Below are 21,264 nucleotides of genomic sequence, written 5' to 3'. Positions count from 1 at the left end.
AGTGTATGAAAAAGTACTCAACATCATTAGTTGAAATGGAAATTAAAACATGAGATGTTAGTACATACCCACTAGAATAGAATGGCTAAAAATGAAAAGTCTGACAATATCAAGTGTTGACAAGAATGCAGAGGAAGTAGAACTGGCCTACATTGATGCTGAGACTGTGAAATAGTCTAGCCACTAAACCAGTTTAGCAGTTTCTTATAAAGTTAAACATACATTCACCATATGACTCAGCCATTCCACTTCTAAGTATTTACCCAAAAGAAATGAAGACATATGCCCACACAAAGACTTGTACAAGAACATACACAGCAGCTTTCTTCATAATAACCGAAAACTAGTGACAACCCAAATGTCCAACAACAGGGGAATGGATGAACACATTTTGGTACATCCATACAATGAAATGCTACTAGCCATGAAAAAAGAGCAAACTAATAATGCATACAATGCCATGGATGAATCTCAAAATAATTATGCTAAAAGAAGGAAACTAAGCAATAAAATAATATAAAAATCTCTGTGTGAGTCTATTTATATGATATTTGAGTACATGCAAAATGAATCTATACTGACAGAAAGCAGATCAGTGTCTGTCTGGTACTGAGGGTTAGGGTGGGTTTGGCTGCAAATGGACACAAGGGAAATCTGGGGGGCATTAGAAATGTTCTACATCTTGACTGCAGTGAGTACACATACCACACGTGAGTATATAAATCTGACTAACTGGATGTTTAAAATTGGCACATTTTTCTTCATGTTTATTACTCCTCAGTAAAGTTGATTTTGAAAAAAAATACTGAAAAAACGTGCTTTGAGAAAGGACAGGAAATTCAGAGGACAAGGAAAGAGGTTCGGCGAATGGGTGGCAGTTAGTGATGGGGCAGGGAGGGGAAAAGGTGAGAGTTTCCAATCGTGAATGAGAACCCGGCCCTGCCATTTGTCACTCGGAGAGCTTCAGTCAGTCTGTGAGGTGTAGGGCAAGGAAATTAACTCCTTTCACCCTCATTGTTAAGTGCAACAATGAGTGTGGTGGCTTTATTTCCAGGGCTGACAGACCTGGTTCCTGGCTGCCCTGAGACCTGAAGACCTCTAGAGCTATCTGCTGCTTTCTCGTCGTGAGGCCTGACGCTCCTGCTGCCTGCTGGCACCACACCTCTCTAGCTGGGAAAGTGAGACTTCTGTGAAACATGTGGTCGGCATGGAACATAAATCTCATTCCTCCCGGGTCCCTGCAAAAAAAGATCTTCTTTGTCTAAGTACATAAGCACATTTCTCTCACAAGAAGGATAAATTATTTCCAAATGCAGGAAAACTGTACCTATGTGCTGCTGCTCTCACTGCAGAAGCTCCCTCAGAGATAGATGTTATTCAGCCACCCGTTTAGTCATTCATCCACTCATTCGCTCATTCAACAACCATCTAGTGAGCACCTGCCATGTGCTAGGCCAACCATGGTGAACACATAGGCCCTGAGAGCAAGGAGCTCACTGCCTGGCGGGGTGGGGCAGGGGGCTACAGGTAGTTAACAGGCCATTACAGCCCAGTGAGGTAAGAGCCCCATAGCAGATGCTGCCAGTCTCTGTCCCTTGGACCGCTTCACCTCATGCCCTTGGACCTCTTTGCCAGTTCTGTGTATGCCTGCTCTAAAGGTACTTTCAGCCTACGGAGATCATCCATGCCCCTTTGTAAAAGGACTTCCCCCAGGCTGCTGGAGCCAGATTTGCCTGCATCAAAGAAGGCTAGAACTACCTGGGAACTTTCCTCTCCCGTCCCCTTAACCAATGACTGAGGGGTGTATAAATATTCCGTAAGTATAAAGTATTGATAAATATAATTACTCCAGCTTCCTCATCCCCTGTTTGGGACAGTATTGAGCTGTGGTCTTCACTGTGTCCAGAGCTCCCCTCCAGGACCAAGCCAAAGTCACCTACTGTGATATTGTGATTTATAATAAGAAATAAATATTTGGTCTTTGTTCTCATTTCTGGCACAGAGCTCCTAAAGCCCTTAGAATTTGTCTTTCGTTATGTTAATGAGGTGACTTTTAAAATAATTTTTATTGGAGTATAATTTCTTTACAACGTTGAGTTGGTTTCTACTGTGCAGCAAAGTGAATCAGTTATACGTATACATATATCCCCTCTTTTTTGGATTTCCTTCCCATTTAGGTCACCACAGAGCACTGAGTAGAGTTCCCTGAGCTATACAGTAGGTTCTCATTAGTTAGCTATTTTATACATAGTATCAATAGTGTACATATGTCAATCTCCCAATTCATCCCACCACCACCACCCCCTGCTTCCCCCTTTGGTGTCCATATGTTTGTTCTCTACATCTGTGTCTCTATTTCTGCCTTGCAAACCAGTTCATCTGTACCATTTCTCTAGACTCCACATATATGCATTAATATACGATATTTGTTTTTCTCTTTCTGACTTACTTCACTCTGTATGACAGTCTCTAGGTCCATCCACGTCTCTACAAATGACCCAATTTCATTCCTTTTTATGGCTGAGTAATATTCCATTGTATATATGTGCCACATCTCCTTTATCCATTCGTCTGTTGATGGGCATTTAGGTTGCTTCCATGTCCTGGCTATCGTAAATAGTACTGCAATGAACATAGGGGTGCATGTGTCTTTTTGAATTATGGTTTTCTCTGGGTATATGCCCAGGAGTGGGCTTGCTGGGTCATATGGTAGTTCTGTTTTTAGTTTTTTAAGGAACCTTCATACTGTTCTCCATAGTGGCTGTATCAATTTACATTCCCACCACCAGTGCAGGAGGGTTCCCTTTTCTCCACACCCTCTCCAGCATTTATTGTTTGTAGATTTTTTAATGATGGCCATTCTGATGGTGTGAGGTGATACCTCATTGTAGGTTTGATTTGCATTTCTCTAATAATTAGTGATGTTGAGCACTTTTCGTGTATTTGTTGGCCATTTGTATGTCTTCTTTGGCGAAGTGTCTATTTAGGTCTTCTGCCCATGTTTGGATTGGGTCTTTTGTTTTTTTGATATTGAGCTGCATGAGCTGTTTGTATATTTTGGAGATTAATCCTTTGTCAGTTGCTTCATTTGCAAATATTTTCTCCCATTCTAGGGTTGTCTTTTCATCTTGTTTTTCATCTTGTTTATGGTTTCCTTTGCTGTGCAATGAGGTGACTTTTAGAAGGCTCCTAAGGATGGGGGCTAGTTGCCAGGGGAATGAACCCTGTGAGTGGAGGGTTAGAACTTTCATTCCCACCCCCTGGATCTCTGAGAAGGGGGAAAGGGCTGGAGATTTAACCACTCATGCCTGTGTAACAAAGCCCCTATGAACACCCAAAAGGACAGGGTTTGGAAAGCTTCTGGGCTGGTGAACACGTGGAGATGTGGGGAGAGTGGTGAGCCCAGAGAGGGCATGGAAGCTCTGTGCCCTTTCCCCACACCTTGCCCTATGCCTCTCTTCCATCTGGCTGTTCCTGAGTTATATCCTTTTATCATAAACTGGTGATCTAGTAAGTAAAATGTTTCTGAGTTCTGGGAGCTGCTCTAGCAAATTAACTGAACCCAAGGAGAGGGTCGTGAGAATCTCCGATTTATAGCCAGTTATCAGAAGCACAGGTGACAACCTGGACTTGCAATTGGCACCTTAAGTCTGGACAGTCTTGCAGGGCTGAGCCCTTAACCTGTGGGATCTGATGCTACCTCCAGGTAGATAGTTTTGGAATAGAGTTGAACTGTAGGACCTTCAGCTGGTGCTGGAGGACTGCTTGGTGGTGTGGGGGGAAAACCACACATTGGAATTGGTACTAGAATCATCTTACCCACCCTCTGGAGGACTTGACGTAATAATTCACCCTGGCTCAGCTTCCTTTGCTCTATCTCCTGCTTCCCCAATTCCCTACTGGTTATTCCCAGAAACACTTCCTAGTAAGTTGCTTTCCCAGGAATCCTTACTTCAGGATTTACTTCTGGGAATTCCAACCTAAGACATGCACCAATTGTAGAATACCAAAGTTGGGCTGTGGAGGCCCCTGGGAGGGGCACTGGGATCAGAGAAATCCTCTAAGAAGGAGCAACATTGGTATGTGCCTGTGTGTGTGCATGTATGTTGGGTGGGGTTGGGAAAACAAAACTGTAAGTGGGGGAGGAGTCTGAACCAAGGCCCCAAGTTGTGGTGAACTTGGGAAACAGCAAGCAGTCCAGTTTGGCTGGAGCGCAGCGCATATATGACAGGTCACGGGGAGAAGTGAGGCTGGAGGGGCCCATAGGGATGGAGGTCATAAAAGTGTAAGTCCCATCAAGAACTTGATCTTCAGGGTAATAGTGAACCATTGAAAGGTTATAGTGATGAGACCAGATTTACTCTTTAGAAAGATGGCTTTGTTTGAGAGGGGCAAAATGAGAGTCTGGGAGCAGTTAGGAGGCTGTCTCAGACATCCAGGCCATAACTGGAAAGAGGTCATCGGAATGGAGTGGGAGAACATGGGTGCACTCAAGAGATGTTCCAAAGTCACATTCAATAAGACTCAAGTTTTGATTGAGTGAGTGATTGATCATATAGGGATGGATAAGGAAAGAGAGGACACAGAGATGTTTCCTGGGTTATCACAGGTCTGGGTCCCTAGGAATCAGACTCTTATTTGGAAATTGGAATGCAGGAAGTCTATTGGAAAGTGCTCTCAGGATTGACCCTTGTTGGTAGAAAGGGAAGGAACTTGGACTGTGATGAAGTCTCCACAAAGGCCTCAGCCAAACTCATGGGGGGGCCCTGGAGGTGGGAGAGCCCTGCAAGAGTTGTCCTAAGTTGGGACAAGGGATCCAGGCCCCTGTCCACCCACATCACCCAGCCACTGGATGCAGATTACCCTGGGGGACAGCATGGAACCTTGGGTGGTATGGCTCCCTTCAGCTGAAGGCAATTCCTGGAGAGGGTTGACAGCTGAGCCGTCAGCTAACAACCTTCCCAGCAGCTGAGGAGGTAGGTCCTTCTGTCCTAGCAGGGGTGCTGGGCAGCATAGCACAGCATCCACAACTGACATGTAAGTGTGAGGTACTTGTGAGACCTGCAGTGGGATATATACAGAAAGCACCTGGTTCTTTGTGACTGGATATCAGGAGTGGATGAGCCGATCTCGAGAAGAAGGGTTAGGTGTTGGTTCTTGGCCTCTTTAGGGTCATAGACCCTTTCGAAAAGTTGATGAAGGCCCTTAATAGTCACAACTCCAAACAAAAATTTGCATAAAATTTCAGGAACTTGTCGTAGTTTGGGTTCCTCTACCAGCAGACCCTGGGACAAAGATGTTGGTTCAAGAGGTTCATTTGGGAGGTGATCTCAGGAAACTTGGAGAGGGAGTAGAGAAATGAGCAGGGAAGGGAGAAAAGCCAATAAAGGTACATTAATGGGAGGTGGCCAACTGGGGCTCAATCTTGCTGGAGCCCCTCTGAGAAACCCTGAGGGACACAACCTAGAATTGTCCCACCCACCCAGCAAGGAAGCTGGGGAGTTTGTCTATCATCTCCCATCTCTCATGGATTGAGGATCGCCCCAGGGGCATTAACTCTCTGGCCTATCTAGTCACCTAGTACCCATTCTCCACCCTGTCCCACCCCCTGTGGGACTAAGAACAACTTGGTTCAGTGGCTAGAGAACACCCTCAGGCAGAGAGGGTGCAGATGCTTACAGTAAGAAACCATTAGATTGCCGCTAATGGTTTGAGAGCCAGAAGACACAGCTAGGGCACCAACAGTATCTGCCACAGGACTCGTATATTCCTTGTTGAGAATTTTTGCCAGAGAGGACTGAGGAACACCGAGGAAGCAGAAGGCATAGCCAGAGAAGTAGGGGGAAAAAAAATCAAAACAGTATGGTGCCACGTCAACAGCGGGAAGTGACGGAGACATCGAGGGTACACAGCTTCCTCCAACTGGGTCCCCACTGGAGCCACTGGGGAACGTACTGCTGTCAGTGAGCTTGGTTTTTCTGTTGTAACTCTGAGCTCCCCAGTTCTGACACTGCCTGCCCTGACAACTCAAAGACCAAATGGAAGGCTGGGATTGCCAACTGTCGGAGAGCAGCTTGGGAAATTAGGGTGCGGCTCTCAGGGGGCCAGGATTGAAGGGGATATTTAATCATTTGCGAGTTCAGTGACAGGTCTAGAAAGTATACAGAGGAGGCCAAGCCACACCCCTTTGTGCCACAAGAATGCCTCAATTAAGATGCCATTCAGTTAGAAGAGGCAGAAAGAAAAACAAACCCCTCAGCTGTAATTGCGCACCGGTTTTTTTTCTGTAAATCAAGGGGTGCAAGTGGCATTTTCTATCAGTGATAAGTGTCAAAAAGCCCAGAGGTGTGCAGCTGTTATTGTGCAGTATTACCCAGTGACCATTTAAACAGCCGATCAAGTTCCTTCCAGAAAAGAAGGTTCTGAGTCCACGTTCCTAGTTCAACCACTTGAAGTGTTTGACTTGAGTGGAGCCATGAAGGCCTTACAACGGGTCTCCTCAAGGCTGGGCTGTACTGGGTTTTGTGGTTGTTATTGCAGTTGGGGTTTGAGTTTGCTTGCTCCTCAGAACACCTCCTGCTACAAACAAATTGCCCTTGGACAAGGTGCTGTGGACCCAGGGGACAAAACACAGTGTACACAAAGCTAAGGAAAGGTTAAGAGGAACTTGGTAACCTTGGGATAGTCTGGAAACGAGCAATGCTAACAACAGCTCCTGTGCACAGTGGACGCCCAGTCAACAGTCCTCACACTTGAGAGAGATGATACAGCTATGCTTATCCATATCTTCACTAACTTATAAAACCCTTGAATGCGGAGACTGTAATCCCTATGCTCATCCCCACCAAACTCCCTTGTGTTGACCGAATCACATACGTGTATACTCCAATTACACAGTGCCCACACCACTGTGCCCACACCACCTAGATGACTCTGTTGATCATTTTGCAAAGACTTGGGTAAAACAAGGAGGGAATCGCAATCAAAAGGGCAGAGCTCCTGCATTATTCTCCTGCCTTTCTGTTGCTGAATGATCTTGAATGAATTACTAAATTCCTCTGAGTTGTGATTTTCCCAACCAGAAAATGGATAAATCACCCCGTTTACAAAGTGCCCTGGTAAGACAACTGGAAATACAATCAAAAGTTTATCAAGGGAGATCTCTCAACTAGAATAAAAATTAGACCATGACATTTTGGGTAAAACTCAATATTTTGTTAGTCAAGTTCCATCAAAATTATACTTAGGTACATTAACTTAATTTAAGAACTAGTGGTAAATTATATTACTATTTGACACATTATTGCTCTGCATAATTATTCAATCAGAGCTCCCCTGAAACAAATTAATGCTGATGCAACCCAATTTTTTTTTGAAATAGTTCAAGAATACAGAAAAGTATCAAGAATAATATAACGAGCACCCGTACACCTACCATCCAGCTTTTTGGAAGACTCACATTTTGCCCTATTTTCTTAAGAAATAACACATCAAAGAGCCAGTTGAAGCTCCCTGTATATCCCTTTCTCATCCCATTCCTTCCCCTCTTTTCCCAGGGGTAAGAACTTAAAATAGCATACCCTCAGCCCACTTCTGGCTTCAGCCGTCAGCCATACTGGCAGTATCCCACTTCCAGGGCCCACCTCGAGTCTCTGTTTCTTTACTCCAAGGCTTTCCTCCAAACCCTCAAGAGTGCACTCAACCCTCACAGGCACATCACAAATGCATGGGGGAATTAGCACCCCCAGGAGAACCATCAACCCAGGGGGACAGAGCATTTTATAAATGCCCTTAGGACAGACAATTCTCAGAGGTGGGGTTGAGCCCTTTTCCCTAAAGCAGTGACCTCAATAACACACCCTTTCCTGGCTTGCCCCCTTTTCTTGTCTCACCCTCCCTGCTCCTTCACTCCTACTCCCTGGGATCGCCCCTCAGTAAATGCCCTGCACCCAAGTCCTGGTCTCAGGCTCTGTTGGAGGGGAACGTAATCTAAGACATGGCTCTCCTGTAATTGTCTACTGCTTACAGGCAGGTATGGTTCTATCACTGACGTGCTTGCATGCATTCTGAGACAATGGATAGCATTTTTTGCACCTTTTTGAATTCTATATAAATGGTATCATATTATACTTGCTTTTTGTCTTTGTGACTTACTTATGCATTCTGTAGCTCTCCAGAACATGGAAAGGCAACTAGACACAAAACACACTTCGTTTCCAAATGTTGAGCAATTCTATTATACCCAACACACTAAACTCTATGTAAAATCTTTCTCAATTCACATCACATTAACATCTAAAGGTGCTGCTGAGCTTGAAAAATCTCAGTAAATTTTCCAGTTAGATGCAAATGTTTGCATACACAGAAGGCTGAGAATAATACTTTGGCAAAAGTATTACTTTCCTGGGGTAAAGAATTACCTTATTGCATTGAATCAGGCATTCACCATAATTGTCATGTCTTAATAAATTCTTACGCTGCTGTAACTCTTTCTCTTTATAATGTGATTTTACATGAAGTGTCTCAGTTGAGTCTCTCAACTCTGAGTCTGATTTATCTGTTTCTCCCACACGTCTACCCTTGCCCATGGTAGGCATTTGATAAATATTTATTGAATGACTCACCATTTTATTCACAAGAATACTGAGTCTTCCAAAGATAAAAACACTGAGTACACACAGCAAGTTAGTGGTGGACCTAGGAGTAAAACCCAAGTCTAGGAGCCAAAATTTGATTCAAAGCATTTTGAAATCTGTGTAATAACATTATATTATCTTCCATAATTAGTGGTTACAGTAGTACCAGTCCAATACTTCCCTTTCTTTTTTAATGTTTTAGTGAATAATCTTTTTTTAAATTTTATTTATTTATTTACTTACTTATTTTTGGCTGCATTGGGTCTTCGTTGCTCCGCACGGGCTTTCTCTAGTTGCGGCGAGTCGGGGCTACTCGTGGTCGTGGTGTGCGGGCCTCTCATTGCTGTGGCTTCTCTTGTTGCAGAGCACGGGCTCTAGGCACACGGGCTTCAGTAATTGTGGCATGCTGGCTCAGTAGTTGTGGCTCGCGGGCTCTAGAGTGCAGGCTCAGTAGTGTGGCGCACGGGCTTAGTTGCTCCACGGCATGTGGGATCTTCCCGGACCAGGGCTCGAACCCATGTCCCCTGCATTGGCAGGCAGATTCTTAACCACTGCACCACCAGGGAAGCCCCAATACTTCCTTTTGTTCAAGGATCAGTATACCAAAGCCACAAGATTGGATATTTTCCTTTAACATGGAATGCCAAAAGAATCCAGAATATAACCGAGTCTCCATGGGAAAGAAACTGCTCTCTTTTTTTTCTTTTCCAGATATATCTATATCTATATCTCATCTATATCTATATCTTATCTATATCTTACCTATATCTATATATTGAGAGAGAGGGCACCTATATAAAGCAAAATGGAAAGATCACAGTTACATGAATTTTTGTACCCATTCACCATCAGATTAAGATATAGAACATTTCCAGCTATCTATCCCCAAAATGTCTTCATTCTCCATCTTATTTAATTACCACCCCTAACCCTGCCAAAGATAACTACTGTTCAGACTTCTCTCACTATAATTTTTTTGCCTATGTTGGGACTTCATATATATGAAATTATACAGTCTGTATTTTTTTTTTCTTTTTTGCGGTACGCGGGCCTCTCACCGCTGTGGCCTCTCCCGTTGCAGAGCACAGGCTCCGGACGCGCAGGCTCAGCGGCCATGGCTCACGGGCCCAGCCGCTCCGCGGCATGTGGGCTCTTCCCGGACCGGGGCACGAACCCGCGTCCCCTGCATCGGCAGGCGGACTCTCAACCACTGCGCCACCAGGGAAGCCCTACAGTCTGTGTTGTTGACGTCTAACTTCTTTCACCCAATCTTATGTCTATGAGACACATCAGCGTTGCATGTATCTGGAGCCACCACTTTTTCATTGCTGCATGGTGTCCCACTGTATGAATACAGTACAGTTTTCTTGCCCATTTTACTGCTGATGTACATTGTAAGTTGTTTCTAGCTTGGGGACATTATGAATAAAGCTGCTATGAACGTTCTTAATGATGTCTTTTGGAGAATATAAAAGCCCAGATATATTCTATTGGCTATATACCCAGAAGTGGATCGCTAAACTACAGGACTGGCGTATAGTTCGCTTTGTTAGATGCATTGCTTTGGCCCAAAGTGCGAAGGTTTCCCTCACCTGGAAAAGCTGGCAGGGAGCAGAGCTCCTGTTCCTAAATGGCTCCTCATTAAAAAACCATAGATTCTTTGATTAGAAGAGACCCTAAAGGCAATGACCTGGCCTCCCACACAATATCGACTCCTTCTCTAGCTCCAGTCTTAGCTGCCCTCACCTGGGCCACCCTCAGTAAGCAGAAGTCACTACCTGCAAAGGACTCGGACAGCCCTGCCACCTGTGACAACCATCCACTCTTCCCTTTAAATCTCCCATGCCTCAAGTAGAACCACACATACTCCTTTGGCTTGGGTCTTACCCCCCAAACCCTTTTTTTGGCACCGAAGAGTAGACCAGAGTTGACTCAGATAAGAGTGAAATTTGTTTCAAACTGAAAATTGGTACCATATGTCATGGATTCTCAGATCCTTAAAGGCTCTCAGAGACCTTTGTGGCCATTTAGCCAATGCCAAATCTACAAGGTATTTCCAAACCTCTGTTTAAGCATGTCCAAGGCAGAGAACTTAGCTCATTCCAAAGCAACCCATCCCATAGTCACACGGATCCATTTGCTAGAAAGTTCTTCCTGTTAGCTTTGAAGCTACCTTCTTTTAATTCCCATCTACTGGTCCTTGTTTTGAACTCTGAGACTCTTGAAAACAAGTTTGTTTTTCTCATTCAGCCATTCTGCAAAGATTATAGGAGCTCCTTCAATATTGGAGCAAACTGTCATCATTTAGTAGGTGAACTGAAGAAGGATGGAAACAGCAGCTAGGGCCTTAGGATGAGGCAAACACTGTTTCATGTCTTAGGTTTTATAATTTGTTATTCTTTAATAGTAACTTTTCTATTTTTAGTTTTGCTATGGCTTCACTGCTCACCAAAGAAGGAATGTGCAGGCTTCTATTATGTATCAAGGCCATGGTGATACCTCCCATCTCATAACTCAGTACCTTTGTCCTCTGGCAGTTGACCAGAGCAGCTCTGGCCTATCTACTGAGCCCTCTGGGCTAATCTGGTTGGCAGTCTGGTGTGTGGTAATGTAGACTAACTATAGTCTTTATAGTCGAATGCATATGCCAAAAATCAGTGTGCTGGTCTAGCCACTTCTTTGAATCTTTGTTTCCTTTACTGCAAAATCTAGCTTTTATACCCGCCTCAAGGGAACATTAAGAATTAGATATGCTCATGTATACGAAGTACCTGGCCCCATGCAAAGCATACAAAAGATGCTCAATAACATTCTCTTCCCTCATCTTCCTCCCACTGCTGCTTTTGAAATCATGAATATCCAGTCATGAAAAGGAACTGTCATGTGGTACCATGGAAAGACCTGTGAAAGTGTCTTCCACTCTAAGCCCAGGTTGCTAATTTTAACCCTGTAAGGCCTAAACTATCAACTCCATAAGAGACCATTTTTTTGCCCAGTTTATCTGTTTATGTAAGTGTCTCCTAGTACACCCCTAGTGGCTTTTGATGCATCTTATATGATACAGCATTTTACATCTTAAGAATATCCATGATATGGAGCCTTCTGAAATCCTCAGAGAGTGCCATGGAGATTCAGCAATCTTTAATACCTGTCAACTGAATTCATTCATGGGAGGAGGGGCTTTCATATACACACAGGCCTGATAACCGTGCTCAAGAGCTGAGCGGAATGGGGCTGAACTGTGAGGGCAGCTTAAGGTCATGTTCGCCCCACGCTGCTGACACAGAGGCCCTGCCAACTGTCTCCCTGTGTGGAGCTGGCCCTGACCCCTGGCATGCAGTTGGTAATTTGAGATCTGGGAATGTGTGACCCAGGCACTGCTGGGGTGATAATCAGCCAGTCCTCAGAGTACCCTAAGACAGTTCACTGCACCCCTCACTGAAAAAAACTCTAGTCAAATGCAACCACCTTGATGGTAAGTCCCAGAGTTTGGCATGAATGCCAGCTCAGCTCATCACTCATTTATTTGAAATCAGCCAACATTTACTGAGGGGCCTCTCTGCTTCATCTCTTATATGGGAACTGGAAAATAAATCAGATTGTCTCTAGAGCCTGCAGTCTGAATTTCCACTCTGGGCCTCCTCATGGAAGTGTCTTTTTAAAAGCATGTGTCCCCTTTTCCAACCCCTCCCACCTGCCCCCCTGCCCCCCACCATGGGTTGAATTACTGAACTCCTTAGAGAGCAGAAATCCGGTTTCCTCCTCTGTACAATTCTGGTCTTTTTTCAGGTGCCATTTTTCTCCTAGAACTGGACAGAGGTACAAGGTAAACCTGGACTCTGTTAACACACGACAGCTTTGGTCCCCTCGTATCTTGTTCATGCTGGGCCAGGTCTATCTACCTATGAGGTCCTTGATCAGGGCAACTCATTCATGGGGAGGACATTCGTTTACCTTGCTAATCCATGCATTTCCCAAGAAAGACAATCAGGATGAAACTAAACCAAATCATTTATCTGCCGGAGCTCAGAATGAATGAAGAGGCTGCAGGGAGGGGAGGGGCGGGGAGGGGAGAAGGCAGAGGAGGCAGTGCAAGATCTAAGGCGGCATCCTAGCATCCTAACAAGAAGAGGAGCAGAATCAGAGTCCTATTGCCGACTTACAATTCCACTGATTTGAGACCGAGGTTAAGCAAGCCTGACAAAGTGGTTCATCAAATTGGAGGCAAACCCCCACATCTATTGGATCTCATTAATTCCCAGACCGGCTTATCGTCAATCCCAAGCAGTTCAGCCCGCCACGTGGCACTTTTGTCTCTCCGCACTTGCTTCCACCATCCATTGGTGGCCTGACTCCGTTCCCCGAAATAATTTCACTGTTCCTGTCACGCCGGCTACTGGCTGTCTGCTGGGAATCCTAAAAGCCCTGTAGGTGGTGAGCGGCACAGCAACTGGCGACTCTCATTTACCAAAGCTTTTCTATTTTTAATTTTTTTTAAATATTCCATGCTAAAGTTTCCTTTCTCCCCCTCCCACCCTTTGTGTTATTTTTAGGCCGTGCAGGCTCTTCAGAACTAGCGTCTCGCTTGCTGGGCTCTGCAAATAGCTTTTCCCCTTACCTGCCAGTCACAGTGTACTACAGGCGTGTGTCATGTGGAGAGCTGGTCCTTTCACTCCAGCCTCTTACGCAGGCTTCGCTTCTGTGTGCCGCTAATCTGTCAAGAAATCAAAGACACCAGCCTCAAAGGGGAGGCCCTGGCCCAACGGCTGCCTGCCAGGGTTATTATGAAGGCCCATCCATCCTGTACCGAGAGCTCACTGGGAGCAACTAGCAGCAGACAGGGGGAAGCCAGAGATCAGGGATCTGAGCAGGGCCAGGCGATTTGGGTGAGAGGAGGGTGGGAAGGGGCACTAGGGATCAGGACTTGAAAGATGAAAGCATCCTGGGGATGCTGTAGTCACGACTGCTTTCAGGCAAGGACAGACGTGAGAATCATTGGAGATGCTTGCGGGGGCGACCCAAGGTCCACCCAACCCAGGGTCTCCTCTGTCAGGGGTAGCTCCAGAGTTTCTATGGGGAAGAGAGAGGGGTGGAGCAAGCTTGTGAGCCGTCCTCCTTTCTATCATCCTCCCCATCACTCCTGCAGGTACAGAAAGAGGCCCTGTAGCTGCCCGGCCCTCCTCAAAATCTATTGGAAGAGACTACAAATAGAATCTCTTAGGGTGGCGGTTCTCAAAGTGTGTCCGCAGACTGGCGGCCCCAGCAGCACCTGGGAACTTGCCAGAAATGCAGAATCTCGGGAGCCCCACCCAAGACCTACAGAATCAGAAACTCTGGGGGTGGGGCCCAGCACTCTGTTTTTTGGGGGTATTTTTTGGCTGCGTTGGGTCTTCGTTGCTGTGCGTGGGCTTTCTCTAGTTGCAACGAGTGGGGGCTACTCTTCGTTGCGGTGCGCAGGCTTCTCATTGCACTGGCTTCTCTTGTTGCGGAGCACGGGCTCTAGGTGCTCAGGCTTCAGTAGTTGTGGCACACAGGCTCAGTAGTTGTGGCGCACGGACTTAGTTGCTCCGCGGCATGTGGGATCTTCCCAGACCAGGGCTCAAACCCGTGTCCCCTGCATTGGCAGGTGGATCCTTAACCACTGAGCCACCAGGGAAGCCCCCAGCAATCTGTTTTAACTAACCCTCCCGGGGATTCTGATGCGCATTCAAGTTTGACAACCACTGTATTAGGAAAAACAAGGCAGGGTTATCTACTAAGGAGTCAACTGAAGGAGCAATTTTTCTGTGTCACAGAATGAGATAGAAACATTAGGATTCATAGGTGCTTCTCATATGACCTCTGAAATGAAACAAAATGAATGAAATGAATGTTATCAATATCTAAGAAAAGCAAAATGGCCATAAACCAGAGAAAAAAATAACTCTTTCAAATTCATGTTATAATGTTAACAAGACCTTATCTGATGTTTCCTTGAGGAAGATGGGGGTGAATTTTCCATTGAAAAACTAGTCAGTTGGGACCAGTGTACTGGGTTTTGATTATGAAGAGAACATCCCCAAAGACCATGCATACCTGAAATTGCTGAGTACCCCCAAAAACTGTGCTTGAAAAGTTATAAAAATATGTTATCGTGATTACTGATGTTTCTAAAGGATAAACCTACAAGGACAACTTTTAAATTATAATTCTTGGCTGTTCCATATAGTAGAATAAGATGGAAGACTCCCTCCTTGCTCTCAGCTCAGGGCTTTCTTATTTACTGAGAAAATTGAAGTCATCAGAACTGAAATCCCACATGAGCTGACCACCAACTAGCCCCACCTCCCTGCAACTCTACGCTCTGCTCCACATTCCCTTGTACGGGGTCTTCTCACAATGCTCTAAGGCCAACTCCTTCTGTTGTGCCCTGGAATCCCACCGGCTCTCAGCTCATCAAAGATGCGCCTCCTGCAATCACCAATTTCCCCTCCTGACTGGGTCGTACCATCTGCGCATAAACATTCTAAAGTGCGGCCCACCTTTAACAAGCTCTCTTGATCCCATTGTCACTGCCAGCTACCACTTAATTTCCCTATTCCATTTTATAGTTAAACTAAAATGAAATCAGTCTAAGTTTGCTGTCTCCACTTTCTCTTCTCCTAGTTTTTCCGGATCCCTCTCCAATCAGGCTTCCGGCCTTATCCACACCACTGAAATTATCCTCCTCCAGGCTACCAGTGACTTCTGTGTTGTCAAACACAGTGACCCATGCCCCATCTCATCTGGCTCAGCCTCGGCAGCCTCTGATATAGTTCTCACCTCCCTGGCTCAATCTCACCTCCCTGAATCCCCCTCACTTCTCCCTATCCTAAACTTTGGAATGTCCCAGAACACTTCAGCTGCTCTGGCCTCCTTGATGGCCCTTAAACCTGCCCAAGCTGCTCCCACCTCAGCATCTTTGCACTTGCTATTTTCGCTGCTTAGAATGTTCTTCCCCTATATCTACATTTCTTCCTTCCTGTCTTCATTCAGGTCTCTCCTCAAATGTCACCTTACCAGAGCAGTCTTTCACAATCCGTCTATCTAAAGTCATCCACACATTCACCACTCCATCCCACCCCACCATCTATCCTTTCACCTGCATTATTGTTTTTCACAGCACTTATCACTACTCAGCCTGTTATATATTTTTTTGCTTAGCGTCTGCCTCCCTCATATAGAATATAAGCTCCGTGTTCCCCAGGATCTAGAACAGCACCTGGCACATAGCACACTTCCAGTAACATTTTGTTGAGTGAATGAATAAATGAATGAACAAAGGTATATTCTCTGTCCCCCAGAAGGAGAAAGTAAGGGTGGGCTCCTCTCTGTCCTAGAAACTTGACACTTACAGGGCATTTACCAGCTCCCTGGAAAATTCTACACATTCTTTGCTGGCCAAGTATAAGAATTAGTTCTCATTATTTATGAAGACCCTGATCTTTTGGTTCACATTAGAGTCTCCCGTGAAGTTTTAAAAATAAATGTTTCTTGCTCCACTCCAAGGAGCTCTTGATTGGGAGGTCAGTATCAGGACTCTGAAAGGCAGACTCTTGAGAGTGGAGTGGAGAGATCTAGAGCAGGAACACTGAAGTCTCCATTTTGAATCCTGACGCCATCATAGCTATAGAACCTTGGGCAGGTGACTGTACCACTCTGAGCTTCAGTTTTCTCATCTGCAAAGTAGTGACAATAAGAGGAATCCTATTTCACAGGGTTGCTGTGAGAATTAATGAATATACATAAGCTCCTTAGAACAATGCCCAGCATGTAATAAGCAGGAACTATTATCACCAACATTGTGTAAGTTTCTTGGGTGATTCAGGAATATAGCCAGGTATGAAAATTGCTGATATAGACTGTATGTGACACCACTGCATGAGAGAGAAAGGAGATTTCAATGAGGAGTAGGGCAAGCCAGGGCTTGAGAAGAAACCAGAAGGCACACACTGGCTGGTTTCTGAAAGGTGACAAGGATTGAGCGGATCACAAGACAGGCACCACGCTCTCCTGAGGGCACTCAGGAACTCTGAGACTGGCAGAGAGGAATCAGCCCTTTCTGAATTCTATTCTAGTTGGTTATTCTTAGCCAGCTAATCAGTTCAAAGGCAGATGATTTGTCTTCTCTAACCAAAGCTGGTGATAGAAAGACCCATGTGCTGTACTCAGGGCTGCTAGGGCCTAGAGATTCTCGCAGGGGTACTGATCAGGCCCAGCTGCAATGGGGTACAGTAGGCAGCAACAGCCCATCCTCCAAGACTCCTTCCTCATGCTCCTCACAAAAACCTTCCCAACCTGCTCCCTGATTAGCATGCTTAAAATGGAAACACCTCCCCAAGAAGCACAGATGTAAAGTGACAACACGTTTGATCAGAAAAGCTTAGTCGGGTGATCTAGGAAGATGGAGGAAGAGCAAGACGTGGAGATCACCTTCCTCCCCACAGATACATCAGAAATACATCTACACGTGGAACAACGCCTACAGAACACCTACTGAATGCTGGCAGAAGACCTCAGACCTCCCAAAAGGCAAGAAACTCCCCACGTACCTGGGTAGGGCAAAAGAAAAAAAGAATAAACAGAGACAAAAGGATAGGGACGGGCCCTGCAGCAGTGGGAGGGAGCCGTGAAGGAGGAAAAGTTTCCATACACTAGGAAGCCCCTTCGCGGGCGGACACTGCGGGTGGCGGAGGCGGGGAGCTTCAGAGCCGCGGAGGAGAGCACAGCAACAGGGGTGCGGAGGGCAAAGCGGGGAGATTCCCGCACAGAGGATCGGTGCCGACCGGCACTCACCAGCCCGAGAGGCTTGTCTGCTCACCCACCGGGGCGGGCGGGGCTGGGAGCTGAGGCTCGGGCTTCGGTCGGAGCGCAGGGAGAGGACTGGGGTTGGCGGCCTGAACACAGCCTGAAGGGGGCTAGTGCACCACAGCTAGCCGAGAGGGAGTCCGGGGAAAAATCCGGAGCTGCGAAGAAGCAAGAGACTTTTTCTTCCGTCTTTCCTATCTGGTGCGCGAGGAGAGTGGATTAAGAGCGCTGCTTAAAGGAGCTCCAGAGACGGGCGCGAGCTGTGGCTAAAAGCGTGGACCCCAGGGACATTCATGAGACGCTAAGGCTGCTGCTGCCGCCACCAAGAAGCCTGTGTGCGAGCACAGGTCACTATCCACACCTCTCTTCCGGGGAGCCTGTGCAGTCCGCCACTGCCAGGGTCCTGGGATCCAGGGACAACTTCCCTGGGAGAACGCATGGCGCGCCTCAGGCTGGTGCAATGTCACGTTGGCCTCTGCCGCCACAGGCCCGCCCCACACTCCGTGCCCCTCCCTCCCCCCGGCCTGAGTGAGCCAGAGCCCCCGAATCAGCTGCTCCTTTAACCCCGTCCTGTCTGAGCAAAGAACAGACGCCTTCAGGCGACCTACACACAGAGGCGGGGCCAAATCCGAAGCTGAACCCCCGGACCTGTGAGAACAGAGAAGAGAAAGGGAAATCTCTCCCAGCAGCCTCAGAAGCGGGGGATTAAATCTCCACAATCAACTTGATGTACCCTGCATCTGTGGAATACCTGAATAGACAAAGAATCATCCCAAATTGAGGAGGTGGACTTTGAGAGCAAGATTTCTTATTTTTTCCCCTTTTCCTCTTTTTGTGAGTGTGTATGTGTATGCTTCTGTGTGAGATTTTGTCTGTATAGCTTTGCTTTCACCATTTGTCCTAGGGTTCTATTCGTCTGTTTTTTGTTTTTTTAAATTTTTTTCTTAATAATTACTTTTTTTATTTTGATAACTTTATTTTATTTTACCTTACTTTATTTTATTTTCTTTTATCCTCTTTCTTTCTTTCTTTCTTTCTTTCTACTTTTTCTCCCTTTTATTCTGAGCCATGGGGATGAAAGGCTCTTGGTGCTCCAGCCAGGACTCAGTGCTGTGCCTCTGAGGTAGGAGAGCCAACTTCAGGACACTGGTCCACAAGAGACCTCCCAGCTCCACGTAATATCAAATGGTGAAAATATCCCAGAGATCTCCATCTCAACACCAACACCCAGCTTCACTAAATGACCAGCAAGCTACAGTGCTGGACACCCTATACCAAACAACTAGCAAGACAGGAACACAACCCCACCCATTAGCAGAGAGGCTGCCTAAAATCATAATAAGTTCACAGACACCCCAAAACACACCACCAGATGTGCACCTGCCCACCAGAAAGACAAGATCCAGCCTCATCCACCAGAACACAGGCACTAGTCCCCTCCACCAGGAAGCCTACACAACCCACTGAACCAACTTTAGCCACTGGGGACAGACACCAAAAACAATGGGAACTAGGAACATGCAGCCTGCAAAAAGGAGACCCCAAACACAGTAAGATAAGCAAAATGAGAAGGCAGAAAAACAGCAGATGAAGGAGCAAGATAAAAACACACCAGACTTAACAAATGAAGAGGAAACAGGCAGTCTACCTGAAAAAGAACTCAGAATAATGATAGCGAAGATGATCCAAAATCTTGGAAATAGAATAGACAAAATGCAAGAAACATTTAACAAGGACCTAGAAGAACTAAAGATGAAACAAGCAATGATGAACAACACAATAAATGAAATTAAAAATACTCTAGAAGGGATCAATAGCAGAATAACTGAGGCAGAAGAACGGATAAGTGACCTGGAAGATAAAATAGTGGAAATAACTACTGCAGAGCAGAAGAAAGAAAAAAGAATGAAAAGAACTGAGGACAGTCTCAGAGACCTCTGGGACAACATTAAACGCACCAACAATCGAATTATAGGGGTTCCAGAGAAGAAGAGAAAAAGAAAGGGACTGAGAAAATATTTGAAGAGATTATAGTAGAAAACTTCCCTAATATAGGAAAGGAAATAGTTAATCAAATCCAGGAAGCACAGAGAGTCCCATACAGGATAAATCCAAGGAGAAACACACCAAGACACATATTAATCAAACTATCAAAAATTAAATACAAAGAAAACATATTAAAAGCTGCAAGGGAAAAACAACAAATACCACACAAGGGAATCCCCATAAGGTTAACAGCTGATCTTTCAGCAGAAACTCTGCAAGCCAGAAGGGAGTGGCAGGACGTACTGAAAGTGATGAGAGGGAAAAACCTACAACCAAGATTGTACAACCAGCAAGGATCTCATTAAGTTTTGATGGAGAAATTAAAACTTTTACAGACAAGCAAAAGCTGAGAGAGTTCAGCACCACCAAACCAGCTTTACAACAAATGCTAAAGGAACTTCTCTAGGCAAGAAACACAAGAGAAGGAAAAGAACTATAATAACAAACCCAAAACAATTAAGAAAATGGGAATAGGAACATACATATCGATAATTACCTTAAAGGTAAATGGATTAAATGCTCCCACCAAAAGACACAGACTGGCTGAATGGATACAAAAACAAGACCGATATATATGCTGTCTACAAGAGACCCACTTCAGACCTAGAGACACATACAGACTGAAAGTGAGGGGATGCAAAAAGATATTCCATGCAAATGGAAACCAAAAGAAAGCTGGAGTAGCAATTCTCACATCAGACAAAATAGACTTTAAAATAAAGACTATTACAAGAGACAAAGAAGGACACTACATAATGATCAAGGGATCGATCCAAGAAGAAGATATAACAATTGTAAATGTTTATGCACCCAACATAGGAGCACCTCAATACATAAGGCAAATACTAACAGTCATAAAAGGGGAAATCGACAGCAACACATTCATAGTAGGGACTTTAACTCCACTTTCACCCATGGACAGATCATCCACAATGAAAATAAATAAGGACACACAAGCTGTAAATGATACATTAAACAAGATGGACTTAATTGATATTTATAGGACATTCCATCCAAAACCAACAAAATACACATTTTTCTCAACTGTTCATGGAACATTCTCCAGGATAGATCATATCCTGGGTCACAAATCAAGCCTTGGTAAATTTAAGAAAACTGAAATCGTATCAAGTATCTTTTCTGACCACAATGCTATGAGACTAGATATCAATTACAGAAAAAGTTCTGTAAAAAATACAAACACATGGAGGCTAAACAATACACTACTCAATAACGACGTGATCACTGAAGAAATGAAAGAGGAAATCAAAAACTACCTAGAAACAAATGACTAGGGAGACACGACGACCCAAAACCTATGGGATGCAGCAAAAGCAGTTCTAAGAGGGAAGTTTATAGCAATACAATCCTACCTTAAGAAACAGGAAACATCTCGAATAACCTTGAACCTAAAGCAATTAGAGAAAGAAGAACAAAAAACCCCCAAAGTTAGCAGAAGGAAAGAAATCATACAGATCAGATCAGAAATAAATGAAAAAGAAGTGAAGGACACGATAGCAAAGATCAATAAAACTAAAAGCTAGTTCTTTGAGAAGATAAACAAAATTGATAAACCATTAGTCAGACTCATCAAGAAAAAAAGGAAGAAGACTCAAGTCAATAGAATTAGAAATGAAAAAGAAGAAGTAACAACTGACACGGCAGAAATACAAGAGATCATGAGAGATTACTACAAGCAACTCTATGCCAATAAAATGGACAACTTGGAAGAAATGGACAAATTCTTAGAAATGCA

General features: G+C 45.0%; 1 long non-coding RNA gene across 1 annotated transcript in view; it reads right to left on the bottom strand.

The window, feature by feature from the left end:
• Positions 1–9,037: 9,037 nt before the first annotated feature.
• The window catches only part of LOC307180304, a 33,252-nt gene continuing 21,025 nt past the window's right edge, over positions 9,038–21,264 (bottom strand). Inside the window, exons 2-3 of the long non-coding RNA XR_013825719.1 lie at positions 13,255–13,350; positions 9,038–9,160 (exon numbers count right to left, since the gene is read on the bottom strand). This is a non-coding gene — a long non-coding RNA (uncharacterized lncRNA). The remainder of the gene's footprint in view (positions 9,161–13,254; positions 13,351–21,264) is intronic.

This window comes from Stenella coeruleoalba, assembly GCF_951394435.1.
Source record: "Stenella coeruleoalba genome assembly, chromosome: X".
In the NCBI taxonomy this organism is placed as follows: domain Eukaryota; kingdom Metazoa; phylum Chordata; class Mammalia; order Artiodactyla; family Delphinidae; genus Stenella; species Stenella coeruleoalba.
Note: the sequence above shows the minus strand (reverse complement) of the source record. Positions and strands in the feature narration are given on the sequence as shown.